Genomic DNA, 22,118 nt, shown 5'->3' on the forward strand with positions numbered 1-22,118 from the left:
AAATTGCCAAGATTTTCTGCTTATTACTTGCAGAGTCAAGATGAGTATCTCCTTTCTGGAGGAAAATTCTTTACCTAAAGAACAAGGTAGCCTTGAAATGAACGGTCAGTTAAGTTCAGGAATAGCTGAGTTCTGGGTTTTTATTAGATGTGTTAATGGCATCATAGCTCAGCCAGCTCAATGGCATGGGTAAAAGTGTTTTGCACCTGGAAGAGGAAGGTCAAAATAACATATTTTGTCCTTATCACTGTTGCTATCACAACTCAGTTCTGAGTTCTGGAGGTAGAACAATGTTGAGGAGCTTGGAGATATCAGGATGGCTGAAGAAGAGGATCTCCTTCTGCCTTCCCTCCATCCCTCTGAAGAGCTCACCTTACTGTGTGGCCCTTTATACTGAGATGGTTTTGCTTCCTTCAAATGGATCAAGTGCCTGAGTCTTGGAGAGCTGCCCAAGACCTCCAAGTGCTAGATGACAGAGAAGCAGAAGTATCCCGGAGAACTCGTCTCCTTTCTTTCTCCCCTGCTATTATATGTGACAAATGGCACCAGACTATTTCTCCCTCTCCTCTTTGCTTGCCCAACACAGACACATCTCCTGTGCAACCTCTCTTTGCCTCCTCATCTCCTACTACTAGAGCTGATATCACAAACCTTTTAGGAAGAGTGCAGTGACAGATTGCCTTTCTCATCTTGTTTTCATATCACAGCTAACATCATGCCATATCTTCCAACAGTCAGGCCATCACTGCCAGGTCACATCTATTGCCAGACTTATTCCCTTTGAGGTTGCTCATTACCCCAGGACCCTCCTCAGCTGGAGAAGAGAGGACTGTGTTTATTCCTCTGGAAACAATATTGCTGTTAATAAATAACCAAATTTTGTTTTACTGCAGCTCTGCAAGACCATTTCCTTTTTCTCTATTTTTGTTCAAGAGGCTGGTATTGCTTGATGTGGAGCCAAGGGAACTCTCAGTGCTTTGTATAAGTCAGATCCTCTTCCACAGTCTGCTTCCTCTGGGTACCAAGAGACAAAAAAGAGACATATTCAGATCACTCACAGGGCTGATGCAGATTCACACTAACAAATATCACGGCCGTATCTCCCAAGAGAACATAGTCAGAGTTCAGATTCACACCAACAGAAAAAAGAACCCAAATACTAATTGACTGCTTCAGATTGCTCTAAAGGAGGACTTATAAGATGAACTCTTGATTCCAGTGAGGTCAGTAAGAAGCTAACTATAGAATTCCAGAGCACCAGAGTGTCTTCCGCTCTCAAAAAAACCCACCACCAACAACAATAAAAAAACTTTTAAAATTCACAGGATTCAAGGCTTTTCAAAAATTTTCAAAAATTCAAGGATTGTCAAGTTTCATGTTTTTACCAAAAGTAAACGCTGGCTATTCTTTTCTGAAAGTTCCTTTCCCCAGATCTAGGGGAGATTGGGGGATTTTTTAAGATCAGCAGCGAAATAAAGTTTTAAAACTTAAAATGTGTATAGCCTTAAAGGTCAAAATCTGGAAACAAAGAACGTTATTTCTGCAATATTTGACCTACAAAAAAGGTTGTTGTTAAAAAATAACAAACTAGGAAGCAAACCTCTTTTAGGAGATCTGATGCAATATTTTTGCATGCTTTGAGGTTGTGAGACTGAAAGTCCTTCCTGTTTACCTGTAGGCTCATGGTGAGAAGCAAGTCTGGCAGCTGACAAAGGCTGACAGTTGATTCAGTTTTTATATGTGAAAGTGAGAGGAGTCAAGGCAAGAACAACTTAAATCTCTATCTTGCACCCATGTTTTCTATAAAACTCCCTAATACCTCTGCATATGAGGCAATAAAATAAATAATCCTATCCTGATGTTTTTATCTCTATCCAAAAAAAAGTGACTAAACATCAGTTTACACTGAGGACCATCAGTATCGCCATAATTTTTATGGTAAACTGTGAAAGAACTAACATCAGGTTGAACAGCTGCAGATTGGACTCCTCAGTGCCTCACAGGTGTATGCACTGACATTTATTATTACTGAAAAGACATCCCTGGGATGAAATTCCAGTCTCTACATAAGTCAGTGGAAAGCTCTTAACTTCAAGAGGATGAGGTTTTTATCTGTTGTTTTTATAAAATCTTAATTATGTTAAAAATTCAACAAATTATATATAGCAAAAGGAAATTTTACTGTCTGTGAAGACTCTCAGGTAAAGAACCTTGTAAGTGTTTGTTTCTCTCCATTACATATATTCAAGGAAGCCTTGAACGATTAGCTCAGGTGTATACATCTACAGTGTAAATGCCTAGAGACAATGCCAACCTTGTCTCAGACAGCCCAGGTCTCTCCACACACTCAGAAGCTTTGCAGGCTATGGCCTGAAGTGTCAATCTGGAAGGAAGAGAGGAAGCAACTTTAGATGTCTGTCTGTCTGAAGGAATCTAAATTGCTGGGAGAAATATCTTTCAGAGGGACCTTGTCAAGCTAGAGAAATGAGCAAAGGAACCTCATGAAGTTCAATGAAGAGAATTGCAAAGTCCTGCCCTTGGGAAGAATAACCCCATGCACCAGCTCAAGCTCAAGGCTACCCTTCTGGAAAGCAGCTCTGCAGAGAAAGACCTGGAGGTCCTGGTGGACAAGTTGGTCATAAGCCAGCAATACACCCTTGTGGCAAAGGCCAATGGCATCCTGGGCTGCATTAGGAGGAGCATTGCCAACAGATCTACCCTTCTCCTCTACTTAGCCCTGATGAGGCCACACCTGGAGTGCTGGATCCACATCTGGGCTCCCCAGTACAAAAGAGTGAGTCCAGTGAATGGTTACTAAGATGATTAAGGGACTAGAGCATCTGTCATATGAAAAAAGGCTGAGAAAGCTGATAGTGTTCACCCTGGAGAAGAGAAGGCTCAAGGATATCTTGTCAATGTGTTTAAATATCTGAAGGGAGGGTGTAAAGAGGATAAGGTCAGACTCTTCTCAGTGGTGTCCAGTGACAGGAGGAGGAACAACGGGCACAAACTGAAACACAGGAAGTTCCATCTGAATACAAGGAAAAACATTTTTACTGCAATTTTGACTGAGCTCTGGAACAGGTTGCTGAGACGGCTTGTGGAGTCTCCATCCCTGGAGTTATTCAAAAGCTATCTGGACATGGCCTTGGACTACTTACTGTAGGTTATCCTGCTTTGAGCAGGGGGCTTGATGATGAGCTCCAAAGGTCCCTTCCAGCTTCAACCATTCTGCAATTCCATGGAATATCCCTTGTCCAAAAGGGTCACAGCATTGATCTCAGTTCAAGCCATGGTGGCTGTGAGCAATGCTGGGAGAAGAGGTAGTGGCCACCTGCTGCACAATAATCTAGAATACTGGCCCAGACAATGAAAAACACTTCCCTTTAAATAGGTTCAGACTCACTATTCCCACTTGCCAGGAAGATTCCCTAAGCACACAGTTGGGATGTGTACCTTTTCCAGGCCTCCCTCTCTGTGCCTGCAAGAAGTTGTGAATATCTCAGACAAGAGATGGGAGAGATCCTAGTCTTTTCCCCGCTCTGAGAAATCCTACAGTTTGGAGGTTAAGGCGTTGCTTTTGTGGGTAGCACAAAATATGAATTTAGTCTTCTGAAGGAAAAGATAAAAATGAAAACTGCTGTCTTGCTGGGTACTTGAGCTATGAAACTGTGCACACTGGTGACATTTCTATTCTCTCTTCCTCTACCAGCATCCTAAATGAAGGGAGCGACACTTCCCACATTTTAAAATAAAACACACAGGTGCCTAGGCAAAAAGATTTCAGAGCTATGGAAAGGGGCATATTGATGTTCAGGACTCATTTTCTAAATCATAAAAAAGAAGGATGCAAAATAAATATCTGTTTTCAGTGTTTCAGATTGCATTGTTTAAGTGTTTTCTTTCTCATCTTGCCACTTTGGTGAGGTGAGATCGGCTTTGAAGTGCTTATTCTCTTCTGTGCCTACATAGAGAGCCAAGGTGCCTGCGTTGGGCTCAGTACCAGAGGTGGCCTGTACTTCAAAAGCAGCCTGAGTCTTTGGCTCACCTGTGCTCCTGTCCAGAGCTAGCCTTTACTAGCTTTCATGCTGATGATTTCTTATAATGTTTAGGCTTATAAATGCCTTTCTGTTGAACTGTTACGTCCAATCAAGGGAAACAGGCTCTTAGAGGCAGAAGGATTTTCATGCACAGAGAACCATGATAATCCAACATGTCAGACTTTCACGTAAAGACCCCCTATGCATTAAAGTATCTTCTGCTCTATGTACTACAGATGCCTATACAGACTGTAATGGATGCTGCTCCTCTAAATAACTGACTTTTACCTTGTTTTATTGGGCATGACAGCACAGAAGTCAATGTCGTGAATATTGCTTTAAGACTCTTCTAAAAATGAGAATTATGTACTCAAGCCATTACATAGTCATTTCTACACTTCATCGTATAAACTTCACTCCACAGTGAAATGTACTTTGTCACAGTTATGCAAAAGACACTGCAAATTCTCTCTTCCTTGGAGGTGATGAGAATCATCTCCTCTGCCTACTTGCATATTCTGTGTGAAACACAAATCATGTATAGGGCATGGCATTAGTTATCAGACTGCAGGGGAAGGGTAGGATGGATTATTTACTGTACTTGAAAAAGTGAAGACATTAGAAGTGAGGAAGGAGTTAATCGTTGCAAAATACACGGTCATTTCCTGAGCCCTGTGGTTGGATGAGTACAAACTTTCAACTATTTCTAATTCTTCTCTGTCACTTACGAGGTTTTCAAGGTGCACTGTACATCCCAGACCAGGTAAGGAATACAGCTTTTGACTTCTTGATTGTTTTCTGAAAATTATTTTTCAGTGGACGCAGACTCAGAAGGACTCATTCTTTCTCCCTCCTATTATTTACGTCTGAAAGGAGAACACAGTTCCTTACAATGCAAGATGACATGTGTGTCTTGGTCCCTGATGACTTTGAACTTTAGAAATAAAGTAAGAACTTCATGAGTTAATAATAGAGCAATAATAATGAAAAATTCATATTATTACTAGTAAGAAGTCAAAATTATTACAGCAGATAAAAAGAAGGGAAGAACTCTTACTGCTAGCTTTAAGAAGTTCAGTCTGCACAAACCACTATCAAAATAAAGGGTTTTCAGGTGTACAGTTTGCTTTTAGTAAGGATAATAGTAAGAATTGTAGTGTGACTTCAACCGGTATTTTAAAAAGGAGGAAGAATAAGCATCTATACATTGGAGGGAAAAGAAAAACAAATAATTTTGTACTGGTTTTGTTCGTAAATCTGGATCTGATGGCTATCTATTGCAGAGTCATGTATTATAGTCATCCTGAGACTGCTCCTGAGGTTCACAGCAAACAAACATACATACACAAGTGTCTGTGGAACCATCTCATAAAAGATATAATTTGATCAGGGGCTTTTGATGCATAAAAACAGAACTCAGACAGACTAGCACCAGAAGGAAGTCTCGTAACACTGTGCACTCTTGCATGCTGCATTTGTTGTCTCTTAATAGACAGGGAGAGAGACTATTTCTGTGATTTTTTTTATATATATAGTTCAAAAAAAAACATAAAATAGCCATCTGTAGAGCAGTTACTGTAATAATGTACTGTCATCAGGTTGCCCAACAGAAAGTGAAATCATACATGCTGTGAAGATCCCCGGGTGAAATCACATGTCAGAGATTCATTCTTTTGGCATTTGCTTGTTTTAATTGTTTCTTTTCTTATAATCAGTTTGGACATTGGCTGCTTGACTGTGCTTAGTGCTGAGTGTAAACACTTTCTGGATTTTATGCATAGTGTGTGGAGAAACTTAGGTAGGGTTTTCAATAGTATTTGTTTGATTCGGAAGCATAAGTCTCATCGATTTTTGGAAGTCATTCCTAAACACTTTCTCCATACTTGTGAGATCCCTGCTGTGGTAGTACTTGGACATCTCTAATGTATTTCTCCCTTAAAACACCCTGTTAGCCAAAGAAGTTTTGTCACTGTCATATACAGATGGAGAACTCAGATATGCATAGCATATTTAAATTATGGGTGTGGGAACACTTCCAAGCTCCTGAGTCTAGTGGTGTCCCATTCATCTCCCAGTTTTATAAGAAGGTGAATCCCAGCGGACACCAGAGTTGCGCCTTGTTTTTCACAACTCCCCAGTGCAGAGGATCCAATCAAGAATCACAGGTCTACCATTAAAAAGAGCTATAAATTAGTTTAGACAATGTCAAGAGCATGCCATCATTCAGCTAGAGATGAGGTTATAATATGCATTTGCATCTCAGTCTTATCAGTATGGGTACTGATGCTAATCGATTTGGTGTTCCTTACGGCTCTGTATAGCCCTAGTTGCTAAATATTTGTAGTTTATGCTGAAACACACTTCTATTAATACTACAGCTTGCTACATGAAAGCTGGCTGAGGTACGCCCACCCTTCCAGCAGTTGCATTTCCCAGTTATTGCCTAGGCATAACTTAAATGAAAGTACACAGTAGCTTTGTGGGGGAGAGCGAACTGAGCCGAGGCCTTCCACACCACCAGCCAGCACTTCATCCCCTGCTTCTGCCTTCATTTTATAGCATTCCTTCAGTCATGTTTTTTGAAAATGTTTATTTGCCTTCTGTCTTTTGGGATAGGGTTTGGGTTTGTTCAGGTGCAGCTACCTGGGCAGACAACTTTGCTGTCTGTAAGTGCAGCAAATAGGAAGCCAACTGAGGTGATTTAAAACATTTGCTCTCAGTACTCTCCTTCAGAATCAGTATCTTTGTCTGGCATGAGAAAAGGGTGTACACCTCAGTTTTCTGTAGAAGAAAGGCCTGTCTTCTGTGTTGTGGCATAATAGCATGGAAAAGAAACAAAATCTAGATAAGTCATTCCTTATACGGTAAGTGTGGTCTCCTCCTGAAACTGGTGTGTTCTGGTTGAGTGACTAGAGGGGGGAGAAACCTAGCCTCCTACAACCCAGCCTTAAGAAACTGTACTGGGGTCTGTCCTCCTACTTGCATGTCAGAATTTTTTTCTCAATATATTAATCTAGTGATGTTTTGCACGTGTATTGCCTCCTAAAAATTCTTCTTTGTATTTGCATAGTTTCCAGGTAAAAAAATTGTTTTGAAATAAAATCCAGGGGGCATCACTGTCAACAACTAATATCTGCAAAGCCTCCCAATGGATAGAAGGGCATTTTTCATATCAGACGTATTTCCTGGCTCCGTTTGTATGTTTTTCACAGTGCACAAAAAAAGCTCTAAAATAGAGCTCTCCTCTCAAAAAATGGCTTTATAGAAATGAGAATGTTTGATCTTTGATTTGTGCTTCAGTGATTTCTGGATAGAATAGTCTCATTTTCCAAGTAAAAGTCTTTGGAAGTGTTGTTTGGGATTGTTTTCTCTTACTGCCAGCTTTTGATATTCTGACTGTAATTAGAAGATCAAGCTGGTGTTCCTTCTGGGCTTACTGTTTATACACAGGAAACCTCAGAGTGATTCTTTAGTTAGGATTATTATTTTTGAAATGGGTTTAAAATAGGTAGTATAATCCATTTTTGTCTAAATGTAGGTGCTAATCGGTAAGAATTATCCCACAGGTTTAATTTTCTTCATTCTTGAATCTGTTTATGTCAGGTTTCTTATAACACATATTTGATAGGAAGCCTTCAGTCCTTACTGAAGTTTTTCTTTGGTAGTCTTATTTTCCTGTGGTGTTCAGTATTAACGAAAGCTATGTCCACCCAACAACTCAGAGGGAGAAGGAAAGAGAGAGAGAGAGAGATTTTGTATACATTTTATGCATGGTTCAGATCTTTTAAATGTTGGATTTTAGCCATTATTCATATTGTGACAAAGAGATTCTGTCTTTTTATGGACAAACTAATGAAGGACCAAGAGTTCTCCACACTGATTAATAAGTGCAAGGCACCTATAAGCTTGTTCTTCAAGAGCTGCACATTTTGTTAGATTTTTATACTACCGCTTTCAAATTCAGCTGCTGATGAATTCGAAGTAATTTTACCTGCACATCCTCTCTCCCACAAGTACTGATTAAGCCTTGAAATAACAAGAATAAAATATGCACTCAATACACTCATAGTGAAGCAACTAGGGTAACTTACTACCAGGCTCACTGCACCTGATTCATATCTGCAAAAATAAAAAGGGAAAATGTCAAGTCACCCAAAAGTACATGCCCTTTTATCTTCTCTCCATCCTCAGATGTGGATATTATGCATCCTTAGTAATCCAGTGCAGGTATGTGTTACAGCTAGTGAACTGTAATTTACAACAATGAAAGTCAAGGTTACCAGTGCTGGTCACTATTCAGCAATATCTTTAGATGTGTTCTTTTTAAAAATATTTTTTAGTAACAACTGGTTCTTAAAAGAATTTTCTTGGTCCTTTCTGCAATTCTTAGTCATGGAGGAAATATAATCTTTTGCAGCACGGAAACAGTGACCACAAAGACAAATTCCTTAGGGAGCTGTTTGTAAGTCTGACCAACATTCAAGATGAAAAGTGTTACATTTTCTTTAACAGGATGTTACATACAGAGATTAGCTGTATGAAGCAATTGCTGAGGCAATTAGGGAATATTCAGGAACACAAGTCTTTGCTTTGAATAGGTGAGTAAATACAAAGAAAGGAATCATCTTCTTAAGACTTCCCCCACCACCACACACCCAAGTTTTCAAAGATATGACCAGTTTTTGAAGCTCTATGTATCCCATCAAATAGAAATTCTGTTGTCTCAGTATCCTGGGTAAACTGAGTATGTCCCATTTCTGGGCTACAGTGATTCCTTCTGGAATGCAGAAGCATGATGAGAGATAGGACAGGAATAGTGAAACTGTGGACAAGCAAGAACAGAAATGCTGAGGGAAAGACAAAAGAGAGAGAGAGAGAGAGGATTAAAAACTGGTAGTAGGAAACCGAGGTAGGTGAAGACAGAGGGAGATGTCCGGACACCAGTCTGTTGGGGGACAAAAATAGACTTTGGGCTACACACTGCAGCTGAAGGTGAGTTGTAGGGCAACACAGCAAGACATGTGATCCTTTCAGCTCATTTCCCTAAAGACCCTGGAGTAAAACCTGAAACATCCAAATCTCAGTAATCTTAAAAATAACTAATCTTTAAGGCAGAGTAGGTTTGTCTGCACCCTCTAGTGGTCTAGATAGAAAATATGGTGTTGTCTAACACCAGCAGTGTGCACTACACCCACTTGCTGGGACCATTTATTTATGGGCCTTTTGAGCTATCTGTAATAATTACTGTTCTCAGCCTGTAAAACAGAATAGCAGCATCCAAGCTGCCTTTTGGGAATGGTCTTGCTCTGTGGTAACTCCTAACTTGCACAAAATGATTTTTTGGAGCTCAGAGTTGTTTGAGAGAGTACTAGCTGGTGTGAATCAAAACTCTGCCAGACCTGTAGCTGCACAAGAGAATAAATTTTGAGGCCTGAGCCCATTTTCTTATAGTGTTTAATTTACTAATATTGACATAGACTTAAGTTCCCTCATGCATATTGCCTATGGTATAGCCCTTAATCACCTAAGTGTAGATATTACAGAAGGAAACCTTACATTTTATCCAGGGAAAAGGAATACCTAAGTGTATAAAATCAATCAACAGCCCATTCAGCAGGAGGCTGTTGCCTGTGGATGCTCTGATCCACTTTCTGCTGGAGGACACATGTTGACAGGACTGCAGGAAAAGACAAAATGGCCTTGTGGGTTTCATAATTGAGTAATGTCCCAGGGAATTAGATTCAGTCTGTGATTCTACCTGAAAGTCCTGAGAAATGCTGAGAAAAGAGCATCTCCAAAAGGGAATTTTTGATGCCTGAAGTGGAGCTAGTTTGGAACTTCAGAGCTTCATCCCCAAGTGGGGAAAATTCTCATACTGCCATTGACTGTAATCTCATAACAGTTGCTTCTTGTGACATAATATAACAGTATTTAATGACAAGTAATTTATAGAGCAATTGGATTTTGACAGGACTAAATGAGCTGCCCTAATGCTAATAAGAAGCATGCTCAAAGCACATCATTAAGACAGGATTTCCTTAAAAAAAATAGATATTCTCTTTTCAAGCAAGTCAAGAAGGAGGAAATAGTGTCACTCCTCTTTTAGAGCACTCTCCTAGAAGAAAGAGCATGCATGTTCAAAGCTCTCTTCAAAGCTTTATCTACTTTGTTCCTTGAAAGTATACTTACCACCGCTCTCAAGGCTGATTTGCACCTTCTTGGTTGCAATTGCACCTTTTTGGAAGGCGAAGCAATAGTCATTGGACAAAAGAGGAGTAAATATTTAAAATGTAGTGGCTAGGTCGTTCAGCTAGAGTGCACTGACTTGATCTCTGATTTCATCTTCAAAGGCACTATTTCATATGAAGTAGTCATTGGATAACCACAAAGGCCCAATCTAAAGAGCAGAGACCAGACCACGTCCTCCTCCTTACAGATGACTGCCAGTGTGTCTAGGCTAGAGAATCTCTTGCCATCCTGCGTAGTACTTTGTCTTCTCCTGAGTTGTTATATCTACCTACATACCTACCTACCTACCTACCTATCTTATTACTCATTTTGATGTAAAATATGGGAGGTACCAGTAAAACAATCTCCTGTTCAGATATAAATGCCATGGTCAGAGTAGGGGTGAAGCTTGAGGCATCTGTTTCCTGACCTTAACCACTGGACTATCATTTAGATAGGGAAAGGAAATGTTTTTCTACTATCTGTCATACTATCAGATTAGAGCAAATCATATTCAGACCTGTGAAAGAAAAGACAACAAGACAACAGAGAATCTTCATAAAAGGAGCCATCACAAACAGGATTAAGACTCTTATGCCCTGGTAGTTTTCCTGCAAGAGAGAAGATACTCTGTGAGACTTGCTAAGATTTTTTTTCTGAGTTTCCATTTTTCCAAGATTCATCTATACTCTCCGTTGGATGAGCTATACCTGCTGCATATGAAGAATGCTGAGTTCAGACTGTTTCTTATTATTTTTCTAACTCTTTCATATCCCATTCTGAGATATCAGAGTCTTCATTGGTGCCCTACTCATTCCACCCACATGATGCTCATCCTGTAGGACCTGAAATTGTTTTCTCATATCTGGTTTCAAAGGGTTAAGCTTTCAGAAAGCCACCAGTTTCAAGTTCCTCATTTTCAAGTGCCTATTCAGAGACACCTGGGTCTGACTTGCTTCTGCAAGTCAGTATTGGGTACTCACAGATCCAAATGTGGTCTATACAAACGTGACTTTGAAACAAAATCATTTTATATAATGCCGTATGCTCTGAGATAGCAGGTCCTAGGCAGCTCAGGTTCTCTACACCTTACTTTCTTGTTTGTAATATGGGGTAAATGATTTTCATATTAGAGGGAGGTAGCAAAGACAAATTTGCTGGTGTTTTTGAAGCACTCTAATACTACAGTGTTACATGCCACAAAAATGCCCTTCGACCCCCAGATTATTTATTTGGTATTCAGGACAAGGGTCCTGAATAGGACCTAGTGCACTGTACAAAAGGCATAGTATCATTCACTGAACAATGAGGAGAAAAAAGTCTAAAGCTTTCTGATGGGGTATTTTCCCATTAGAAATTATTGGAAGGGCCTTGGTTCCAATACAGACCTAATGGAAATGGCTTAAACTTGTCTGTTTTCCAGCCAGCTGACTTGTAAAGTTTCTTGGCAGCTGGGCTGATTAGCTGTCTTCAGCTTGTTGACTTCCAGCTTTCCAGTAACAGCACCATTAAATTCCAAAAGAATCAGTGGAACCTACTGATTGAATTCTGCCTCCCAAGGTCTTCAGCAGTATTTTTTGTCTGTTTGTCTAGTTAAAGCACTAACCTCTCTGGGATATGAGCATCATGAGTATTTTGACAAAGAAGGAAAATAGAAGACATTTTCATAAGGGACATCTTCCCCTCTCCTTAATCCCAGGTCATTGCAAAGCTGATGACCTCAGTTATGCAGTATTTAAATAATCAGGCCAATGGTCAGTGCTATTTTAGTCAAGAGAAATACAACAAAAAACTGCAGCTTATCCATGATTGCAGTTGATACAAGTGGGTTTAACTTTGGTTAAGTAGTTGAATTAAACAGGAGAAAGATCAAGCTCTTTTAAGCTGAACTGTAGTTTACATACTACATAGAAAATCTCTTTCTGACTGTAAATCATGACCTAAATTTGTGTGCACTTACCAAACAGAATGTCTGGAACCCCCCTCTTTCTCAGGAAGAGCTGCCTTCTCAGTCACATATTTCTCCTTTAGGGTCTAAAGATATCATTAATACCTCTAAGAGGGCAGAGAGTGAAGTTTCCTTCAGGGTATCTGGCTTTAGTAATCTCAGCAATTTTTTGCCATGTAGATACATAACCTCAGATACTGGTCTTTTTGGTAAAATAGCCTCACAAATTCATCACTGAGATATTTCAGGTTCAGCGTACATTAAATGTTTGAGATCTTAACAAATACCTATCTTTAAAAGCTTTTTTTTCATCTCTTTAAATCAAATATTTTTTATCAACACCATTTCTCAGAGAAACTAACAGGACGTGGTGCAGTGCTGCATGTTATAGTAGGCTGATTTGTTTGCTCTGCTCAGATATCTATTCCTACTGATATCTGTGGGCTCTCTTGTGTAATTACATGTATCCTCATGTGAGGAGATTATAACAGATCTGGTGGTCAATAACATAGATGCTTGGTCTGCTCTCAGCTTGAAAATAATTGTAATGAGCAATCAGCATCTCCCAACTTTTGGTGCTGCAGTACTACAAAAAGGATTAAAAGTCTCTTACAGAAGTGCTTGGAGAGTTCTTTGTTATAGGGGAGACATCAGTATGTGGAAAGGTTATTCCAGTGCCAGTTAGCAGGGAGAGCACAGAGACACAGACTGTGTTACAGGAATATTGGTTCCTTTGGTTGTGACTAGGCTTCTGGCTGCTCTAACTTGTGCCTGCAGCTAATATGGTCATGAGTGGAGGAAGAAAAACAGGTGTTCAGAAACATCTTTGTCCTCTTGAATAGCCTGGGGGTACCTGGGAATTCAACTTCCTCATGTTTGGAATAAAAAAGGTAATATCACATCTTCTTGCCATTGCCAAAAATTTTACAGTTCAGACTAACACTTTAATATTACAGGAGCTGCAAATACTCCTCTAGCTTCACCTGCCTCAATACAGAATAAAGTACTTACCTTCCATGTATCATCAGCTTAAACTTTTCTAGTAAATCTGAAAGAAGAAATGAATAAGTAGAATGTTTACTAACAAAGAACTGAATGGAAATTCGAAGTGTGCCAAGTGTTAGTCACAGTTCTGTATCAAAGATATTTCTGTGTCCAGCTGTGGGCCCAAGATTACTGAATGCTAAATTTTGTCACCTCCCGTTTCCTTTAATGGCAGCTAAATGTATTCACTGGGTCCTAGCACGTTTATAAATTGGGTCTGTCATATATTGAGTCACACAGAATTTGGTGTAGGATTTACAGACTTAGTTTAATAACCACATGAAATACTCTCCCATTTATTCTGACCTATGCTTTTATTGCTTCGATCTGAGGCTGTAAAAGGAATGGGTGAGAGGCATTTTGAGCAGACAGCATGTGACTCGCAGTGACACTGTCACGAAAGGGAAGACAACTCCAACAAACTCTTCAGTGCTTATGTGAGCAGTGGAAAATGCTAGGCTGTTTTCTTCCTACAATTCTGTGTTAAATGGTGGATTAGTATTATAGTGAACTAGTAGTGAAGATTGTCATTATTGTCATTACATATGTCTATAACCTTCTCCTCCAGCATTATTATGGCCATGAGACATAGGAAGCCATATGCGGTTGCAGAAATCAGCCAAAGGAATTAAAATATATTAGGTGAAATTGTAAATGTCTCAATCTGGGCTTTTATCTAATTGGACAAATATTTTTATGAAATACACTTAGTTAATCTCAGCACCTATAATCTTTATCAAAATTGGCTAGAATTAGCCAACAGATTGACATTTATTGAGGGAGAGGGGGGAAACAGACCTGAGAACATTGACCAAAGATCTTTTCCAAACAAGGTTAAACCAGCAACTAGGCTCAGTAGTTTTTTGTTTGCTGCTTATTTTCTTGCTTCTAAATTAATGATAAAGTGAAGAAGTCAAGCTGTTTGATCTCTGCTCTGGCTGACAATCACCTAGGACTCCCACATATAGCTCTGAAGAAGGGAGTCTTCCCTTGCGGTTTCTCCTACATCATATCCTTCCCCTACAGGTGAGACTACCTGCCCACCCACAAACCTCATTGCTCAGGTAGGAAGATGTACCAAAACAACAGAATCTTTAAGTTCCAAGCAGTCTACACTGTCACTGTGAACAGTATCGACTGGCATATCCCAGCAGCTCAGTGCACATTATCCTTTCCTGCCACTGTGGTCCACACAGAGTCTGGTCGTCTCTTTTTAGTTCTGCAGCCCCATGCCATTATGTCTTTTACCTTTTCCTGGAAGAAGACAATCATCAAATCTTCTCTGAAATACATTCAGTCTGTGTTTTCTGTGTTACTGCTGAAGCCTAAATGCTTTCCTTTTCTGGAGGAGAAATGCACTGCATAGACTACCTTGTGGGTGTTTTTGTCATTTTTGAGATCTGAGTCTAAGCTTAATTCTCTTGATGTGTATCCATCAAAGGCAATGAAGATGGACAACTAGCAGTGATGCTGGTAAATAAAAATTACTTCTAGTTGCCTACAGTCTTTTAGGCACTGACATATTGCTTCATACGTGAGGGTTACAATGGGGATTATACAGAAGCATAGTCTGTGGCAGTTCAAATATGAAATACTTCTGAAGATCTAAGACTAAATATATGCAATATCAGATCCTTTATTTTATTCCTATTAATTTCAGTTGTGAGATAAATTCCTCCCAAGCACTTCCTAACCTCAGTCTTTTTCCACTACTACTCACACTGGTGCAAAACAGTGCTGCAGATTTTGGCAGTCATGAAAGTACAGACAGTTGCAAATGACTGCCCTTTTTTGAACATTCATCTGCAAGACACATATTCATGTGTAAAAAAAGGGGGTATTTTTAATGCTAGAGCTACAAAGATTGTACTGCTGCTGAATCACTGCTGTCAGTGATGAGAAATTACAAGAACATTTCCCCAGTGGAGACACAGCCATATATGGCATAATTTTCAAAAAGGTGGCATAGCATCATTAGATCAGAATTATATAATTTTCAAATATTCTTTGCAAAGCAGTTTACATTTGTCTTTCAGACACTGACAGCTCAGCCCAGATGTTCTTAGTGGCTGATCCTGAGATAAGGTAGTTTGTAGTATTTACTGTGTCTTATATACTTTTCAGCTAATCAATCTCAAATTAAATAACAGACTAGAAATATTGATGCCACCTATTGCTGAAAGGCTGTGGAAACCAAGCTACCTTCTAAAGATCAGAAATGGTCCCTTCAGTTCATGTTTCAGTCTGGGTTGCTGAGAAACCTGTGCTTCTTTGGCTACCTACAGAGCTTCCATTTCCAAAGTTCCCATTATGGTTTCTGTGAGTTATTAACATCTTACCCCACACCCCAGAAAAAAAGCACCTACTTTTAGGTTTGTCTGTGTTGTTTGTACACTCTATTTAAAATATCAAGTCCCTTTTAACTTTCTTGAATGCTAAAAAGCAGATATTTTTTAACCACTACTTCCTTATTTCTCCTCCCTTCCTTTTAACTCTTTAACATACAGTTTCTTAGGTACCTTTGCTCTTGTCCTTCGTATGAAGTCTACAAATAAGTTAATCTATACATCAGCCCAACTAACTGAGAGTATGAAAACTGTGCAACTTTTCAGCTAGTGTCTCATCAGAAAAGCAAGAAGGGGCCGAGGAGATCACAACAGTTGAGTAGGAGCAGAGTTTTGTTAGACTTTTACCACAGAGAACCTTATGTTCTTCTCATTCATCCTTCTGAGAGTGTGTTATTTTGACTAGTCTGCATCACTTACTGCATTGGAAGCATTGGAATTGCTTGCTATCTATCATCACACAACACTAAAAATGACCTGATCATCTGCTACTTTCCTGTAATTCTGTCCTTTATAGTAATGCACCCACATACCCACTGATATGAATTAGTCATACTGGCAATGAGAGGATGTCACAAGAGAGAGCTGAGGTCTCGTGCTGGGGCAAGGAGGTGCGTGCAAACTACTCAGTCTCTGTACTGTGAACCTAGTTCTGCTAAAAAGCATTAGGTTGGTCTTACAGGCCAACCTACCCTGCACTGTAACTCAGCATGCCCAGTTTTTATTTTTACTGAAATCCTTTGCTCTAGCCTTAAAAGAAGGAAAACAGCTTCTTAGGAATCTCTCTAAGTGCCTCTTTTAACTGTAGTAAGCATTATATAGGATCCATATATTGTCCTTCTCCCACCGCAACCTGGGAAGCAGGAAAGGGTATGTAAAGGACCTCAGCAAGAGAGACAGATCAGCTAGGTCTAAAACCATGCTTACTTGTACTCCTGTGAGTTCATCAGCCTGCTCCAAATGATCCAGGAAAACTGGCTTGCCCATGCAACAGGGAACAGCTATACTTCACTCGTGCCTCTCAGGAGGGAAAGAAACGGGAGCACTGTACCTGGTAACCCAGAGTGAAGGCACTGTACCCCACTGCCAGATCCACCATCTTCCATTTCCAAACTGCTCTCTCTGGGAATGCACTACAGAAAGAAAGAATTGGAGAATCCAGGAAACTTTATTCTGGTGAATATCTTTCCTAGCATGCCAGTTGTGCTAGGGCAGGGTGTTTGGCAAGGGATAAGTTAAAATATCTGTGGATGTACCGTAATTTGGGAGGACTGGCTAGCTGCTTGAGTGGCATGACAATATGGAATACTTGTCTGTGATTTTTGACCTGGAGAGAAAAGACACTGGGAAAAGACTACACCAAAACTAGGAAAAGCAAGCACATTTAATTGACTGCTACTCAAGCTTCTAATAAATGGTGTAGGCAAACCATCTTGTGTGGGATTGGTTTGTAATGAAGTGCTCACCAAGAGATGATTTAACTGCACAAGCCAAGAACATTCTTCTTCAAAAGAGGCAAAATCTCAGAAGGCAGAACAAGGAAAATGTGTATTTATGTCACACTATCACATTAAGTGCCCAAGAGACAGGTCTTTACAAGTTCCTCTGCCTGACCTACTTGTTGGTATTCACCCCAGCATCACTAAGGCAGAAAATATTCCCTCACATGTTTAATTCCCAACATCTTGCCGTACTGCTAATACTGAAAAAAAAAAGCATTAGGAGTTTTGTCGCTAAATGTTAAAACTGTATCATTTTGAGGACTAAATATGCCATAAAAAAGTCAAAGCACTTATTGGAGACTTATTAGAATAGACCCTGCAAGGAATATAGTCAGGACAAAGATGGCAATGCTGATGGGGACTTAGAGAACTCTCTCTGCACATGGGTGATCATAGAATCACTGACGCACTCTAAGCACATTTTCTTTCTAAGCTGATTAGAACCAGCCATTACCTCATAAATGTATTAACTATCATGCTAGAGGTATTTTTCTACAACTTACCTTTCCCGCAGTTGAATTTGTTCCTATTTGCATGGTGCAAAAAGGACAAAAAGTGCATGGCTGAGAAAGAACTGCAGTGTTTTGTTCATTGCCTAAAAGGAGATGACATTTAAGCCTCAATTCCCCCTTCAGTAAAATTTATGTATTTTATATTAAGTGACTAATAGAAAAACTTATTGCTTAGTGGGAGGCGTGAATTCAAATCTCTCACTCTGAAGAGAGAAACAAATTCATACCTCCCACATCCCGGTTGAGTGATATCCGAAAAACACAGACAGTGCTGCTGTTGCTGCTTTGGAGCCTTTTTTATGAGATAAGCCAGATGCAAGCAACTGTCTCTAGGAGATATTCAATCATAATACATGACTGTAGCTAGATGTTTCCTTGAAACCCTCAGAAAAGTGTCGAACGCTGCAGCTTTCTCAGGGACGAAGGCATTTCCTGTTGTCTAGCTTGCTTGCTACTTGGTGCCCTTGTTTTTCTGGATCTCATTCTAAGATACTTAATTTTAAGTAGATATCACAAAGGACACCTCAACTGGGGCTGTGGAGCCTCCTAGGCAGCCAGGAACCTCTTGTCTTTTTGTGTTTCTAATATATAAAGTGCAAGAGGTGTGGATGGTTTAGGCCCTCTCTGTAGATTTGCATTCCATATTAAATGCCTTTCTTGCAATACTTGTTGCTTTCCTGTGTCTCTGTCTTTCTTTGTGATTGAGCAAAACTAACCACAATCTCTTTTTATACCCAGTTTCTTAAGAATGTCTTTTAACCTGTTTTCAGCTAAAGTCTAGGGTAGCATGGTTTTCTTGAACTTGTTTTGTGATGAGAATAAGACATCAGAAATCCCTATCCAGTGTTCAAAGTTATACACTGTCATCTCTAATACAAGATACTTGGTACTCTGCAAACAACAAAATTTTATTGTACCTTGCAGTCTGTCAAGATTTTTTCCCCTTAGTGTACTATCATATTATTATAATTCAGAAAGCAGAAAAACACATATTGAAAAGCAAGAATCTTCTGTTTTGACAAGTAATTTGGGATGTCTCATTATCTAGGTATCACAATTTTATCTGAGAATCACAATTTGCACTTGCACATGCAAGTGCTCAATTAAAAAAAATCTGAACACCTTGTTTTGACAAATGTGATCCCTTGAACATGTCTTGAGCTGGGCATTCAAAATATAGCATGAAAACTAAGTAGTCATTTGGAAACCTTGCTGCAATAATTTCTAAAATATTTCACTGAGCTTACTTCATTGTTTAAAAATGCAACTGAGAGGTTTGCAGAAGTTTTGCATAAGAGGCTTGACTCTTTGTCCAGAAAAACAGAGGTACAAGACATGAGAACAAGTCTATTGATTATAGTAAATTAATGTTATATTTAGATGAATACTTTCTGTAAAGCTGGATATAGAATGTATCCTACTTCATGAGGATATTCAGCTGTTGAGAATGTAGAAAAAAATGGAAAATCTTCTAAGTAAATAGGTAGTGCTTTACTACAATAGTTTTCATCTTAGGATAAGCAAGCATGTTTTATACAGATTGCTTTTTTTAGTTAAATAAAAGCAGAGGCTGTTCTCCCAGGCAATTTCAAAAGCCAGCTGTTATCCTTACAATACTTACAGCCTTTACAAAGCAAGACACTAATATTTCTTAGTCCACTGTCAGTGAGGTAACTAAGCAATGCAAATATATCAATATTATGAAAGGCAAATGAAGTTGGGAAAGTGACTTGTTCAAAGTCATCGAGCACGTAAGTGAGAGAGCTAGCACTGCACTGGAACTCAAGACAATCTGATTATCATCCTCAGGGACCCATCTTCAGTCTTGTCAACACACAGGAGACTCCTAGTTCTCAATCCACTATCTCTATGTAATTCCTAGGAGACATTTTCACAAAAAGGTTTGAAGAAGTGCATAACATTTTCAGCTTCTTGCTGAGTTGGCCTTCTACGTGAGTGACAATAAGGAAGCTCGTCTTCAGTCCACTGCATTCTAGCATTGAACTTTCGAAGTGCTTTTGGCATGTCAGAACAATCTTTTCAGACAGATGTGCTTCATAAGGTGGATCATTACTTTACTTGTTACCCTACTCATAGTGCTTCAGTTATTGTGCCACTACAGCAAGGTCACTGACTTACCATTCGCCTGGTCAAAGCCTCATTGCTACTCTTTCTTTAGCAGTTTTGGCAACAGAAGCCAGCTTTCGTCTTTTATGGAAAGGTACATGTAAACCGGTCAGGAGTGCTACTGCTAAGGACTGTTTCCTCAGATGCCCAATTGTTGAGGGCTTTGGCCAAAACCAAATACTGTTGAATGAGTAAGACTGACACAGGTGCCTAAAGAAAAAAGCAAAAAGCGATAACTACAAGACAAACAAACAAAACCTCCACCTCTGCATATATGTTAACTAACTAGTTTCTACCCTTTGCTTTTGTAAAATTATGAACTTTAGTAAATAAGAATGAAATAAAAATTAAGTATGATCCCATGACTGCAGAAGTTATTAGTTCATTTACGATTAAAATACAAACAGGAATGGCAAGGAGTTGGCATGTGATGTGACCTAAAAATAGACCAATATAAACACATGTTCAGCCTAAAAAGTAGTCTGTCTTGTGATTAGTGTGACCATTTCAAAATATTTCCTGTTGTGATTGTATAATTTTAAAAATAAAAGGGATAGATTTTAGCTGGTGAATTCCTAGGTGCCTTATCTTTCATTTAGTCATGGCAAAAAAGATAGATTTCTGTACCTTAAATGAGCAGGTAAACAAAACTAAATAACAAACCATGGGGGATTTTTGTGTAGGGTCATCTGTTACAATGTAACAGAATGCTCTAGGAAAGCTGTGTGCTGCAAAAGCAAGTAACATGCATGTGTACCTTATAAGATGTCTTAGAGGTAGCATTTGTAGAGGTCGTGTGGGAGTGGTTGGAGCTTTGAGCTGAGGAAACCGCTTTTGATTTTTTTTTTTTTTTTATTTTTATTTCTTTAAAGAGTTTTAGAGAATTGAAAGAGGAACCTGCACTAAACAGCAATCTTAACTTGTACAAAACTTTCCCCACACCATGTGATGAAAAGCCTGTTATCAGTACACTCTCATCTTTGGTATCTGAGATGTTAGAGTACTATGGCTTTGCTCACCTACATGGCCGGATGGATGGTGCTAGAAAAGGCTGTAAAAAATTATTTTCCCTTTCCAGGCTCTTTTATGAATATTTAATGCATTAACTCTCATCTCCAAGAAAAATGTTTATTTTAAAGTTTAAAATTCTGATTTCTTTTTCTTCCTTTCGCCCTCCTTGTATATTTTTGTGTATGAGACTGAGGGATAGGCAGAGCAAGAGACAGAGAAACATACAGAAAAAGAAAAGGATACTAAAGCTGTTCTCCTGAAATTTATATTACCCTTCTGCTTTTATAAGAGATTCTCACTGAGACTGTCAAAGTGAAAAAGAATTTGGACTTGTTCACCAAGCCACATTAAAAACTCTGCAGGCTATGCATCCTCAAGGACTCCCTATTGCTAGCACTATGGCAGCGGACCCCCTTCAGCCCAACGGGGCTCTCCTGCCGCGGGGCTGATGCCACAGGGAGACTCTTGCTTGGCACCACAAGCAGAAACATGAGCATGCAGAGACTGCGCCCTGGCGGGGTTGACCACGGAGGCCGGGGATGGCTGCAGGCTTGGCTGCCCCGAAGGACAGCCCCAAAATGGCCCTGGCCCCCTGAATCTCCTGCGAGGTAGTATCAGCCATAGGTACCAGATCAGAATGAGGAACTAAGGAGTAGCAAAAATTAAACTACTGCCATCATTCTCAGAAATGGAAGCAAGAATATAGTTTGTGCTGATCTTCCTGAACACTCTCACAGCACATAGGAGGGTGGCAGTGTTTTCAAAGACCCCGTCCTGCCTCTGCTGCCACGAAGATGAGGCACGCTCAGGGCTTTGGGAGATGAGATGGCTGCTGTGAGGGTTGCGACTGCATCTCAGCCACTACCAAGGTGCCTGGCAGCAGAGAAGATCCCAGAGCCAGTTCTCTCTCCTTCATGACCTACTGCACTACAGCAGAATGAAAAAAGGAACCAAAACTTTTCATTAGGGAAGCCCTCGAAAAGGTTCAAGTTTCACAGTTACAGTTTTCTTCAAAGTATCATTTCTCATCAGATATTTCCATGTGTTCTGCATGCCTTTGGGGTGAACAAACCTACATGCTTGGGTTCTACCTATGCTAATAAAATAATCAGCTACAAGAGGAAGTTTTTGGTCACCAGAACATGATTCTGTGCACCGTTAAATGATTAGAGCATTCTTGGGGCAGTTTTGGTTTGGGCTAATTAATTTCCCTCCAGTTCCCAGGCACGTCTAAGGTGGCCTGAGGCTGGGAACCGTTCCTTAGCAGCGCAGATGCAACCGTTGCCTGCTGTGCAGGGGACCAGTAGCGTGGGCACCAGCTATTCCTGGCCAGTCGACCTCCACACCAGGAAATGGCTCCA

General features: G+C 39.8%; 1 protein-coding gene across 1 annotated transcript in view; it reads left to right on the plus strand.

The window, feature by feature from the left end:
- Positions 1 to 4,762: 4,762 nt before the first annotated feature.
- P2RY8 (P2Y receptor family member 8) overlaps positions 4,763 to 22,118 on the plus strand; it is a 34,587-nt gene continuing 17,231 nt past the window's right edge. The window contains exon 1 of the mRNA XM_062574796.1: positions 4,763 to 4,803. The gene's annotated coding sequence lies outside the window, so the exon portion shown is untranslated. The remainder of the gene's footprint in view (positions 4,804 to 22,118) is intronic.

This window comes from Rhea pennata, chromosome 1 (assembly GCF_028389875.1).
Source record: "Rhea pennata isolate bPtePen1 chromosome 1, bPtePen1.pri, whole genome shotgun sequence".
Taxonomy (NCBI): Eukaryota; Metazoa; Chordata; class Aves; order Rheiformes; family Rheidae; genus Rhea; species Rhea pennata.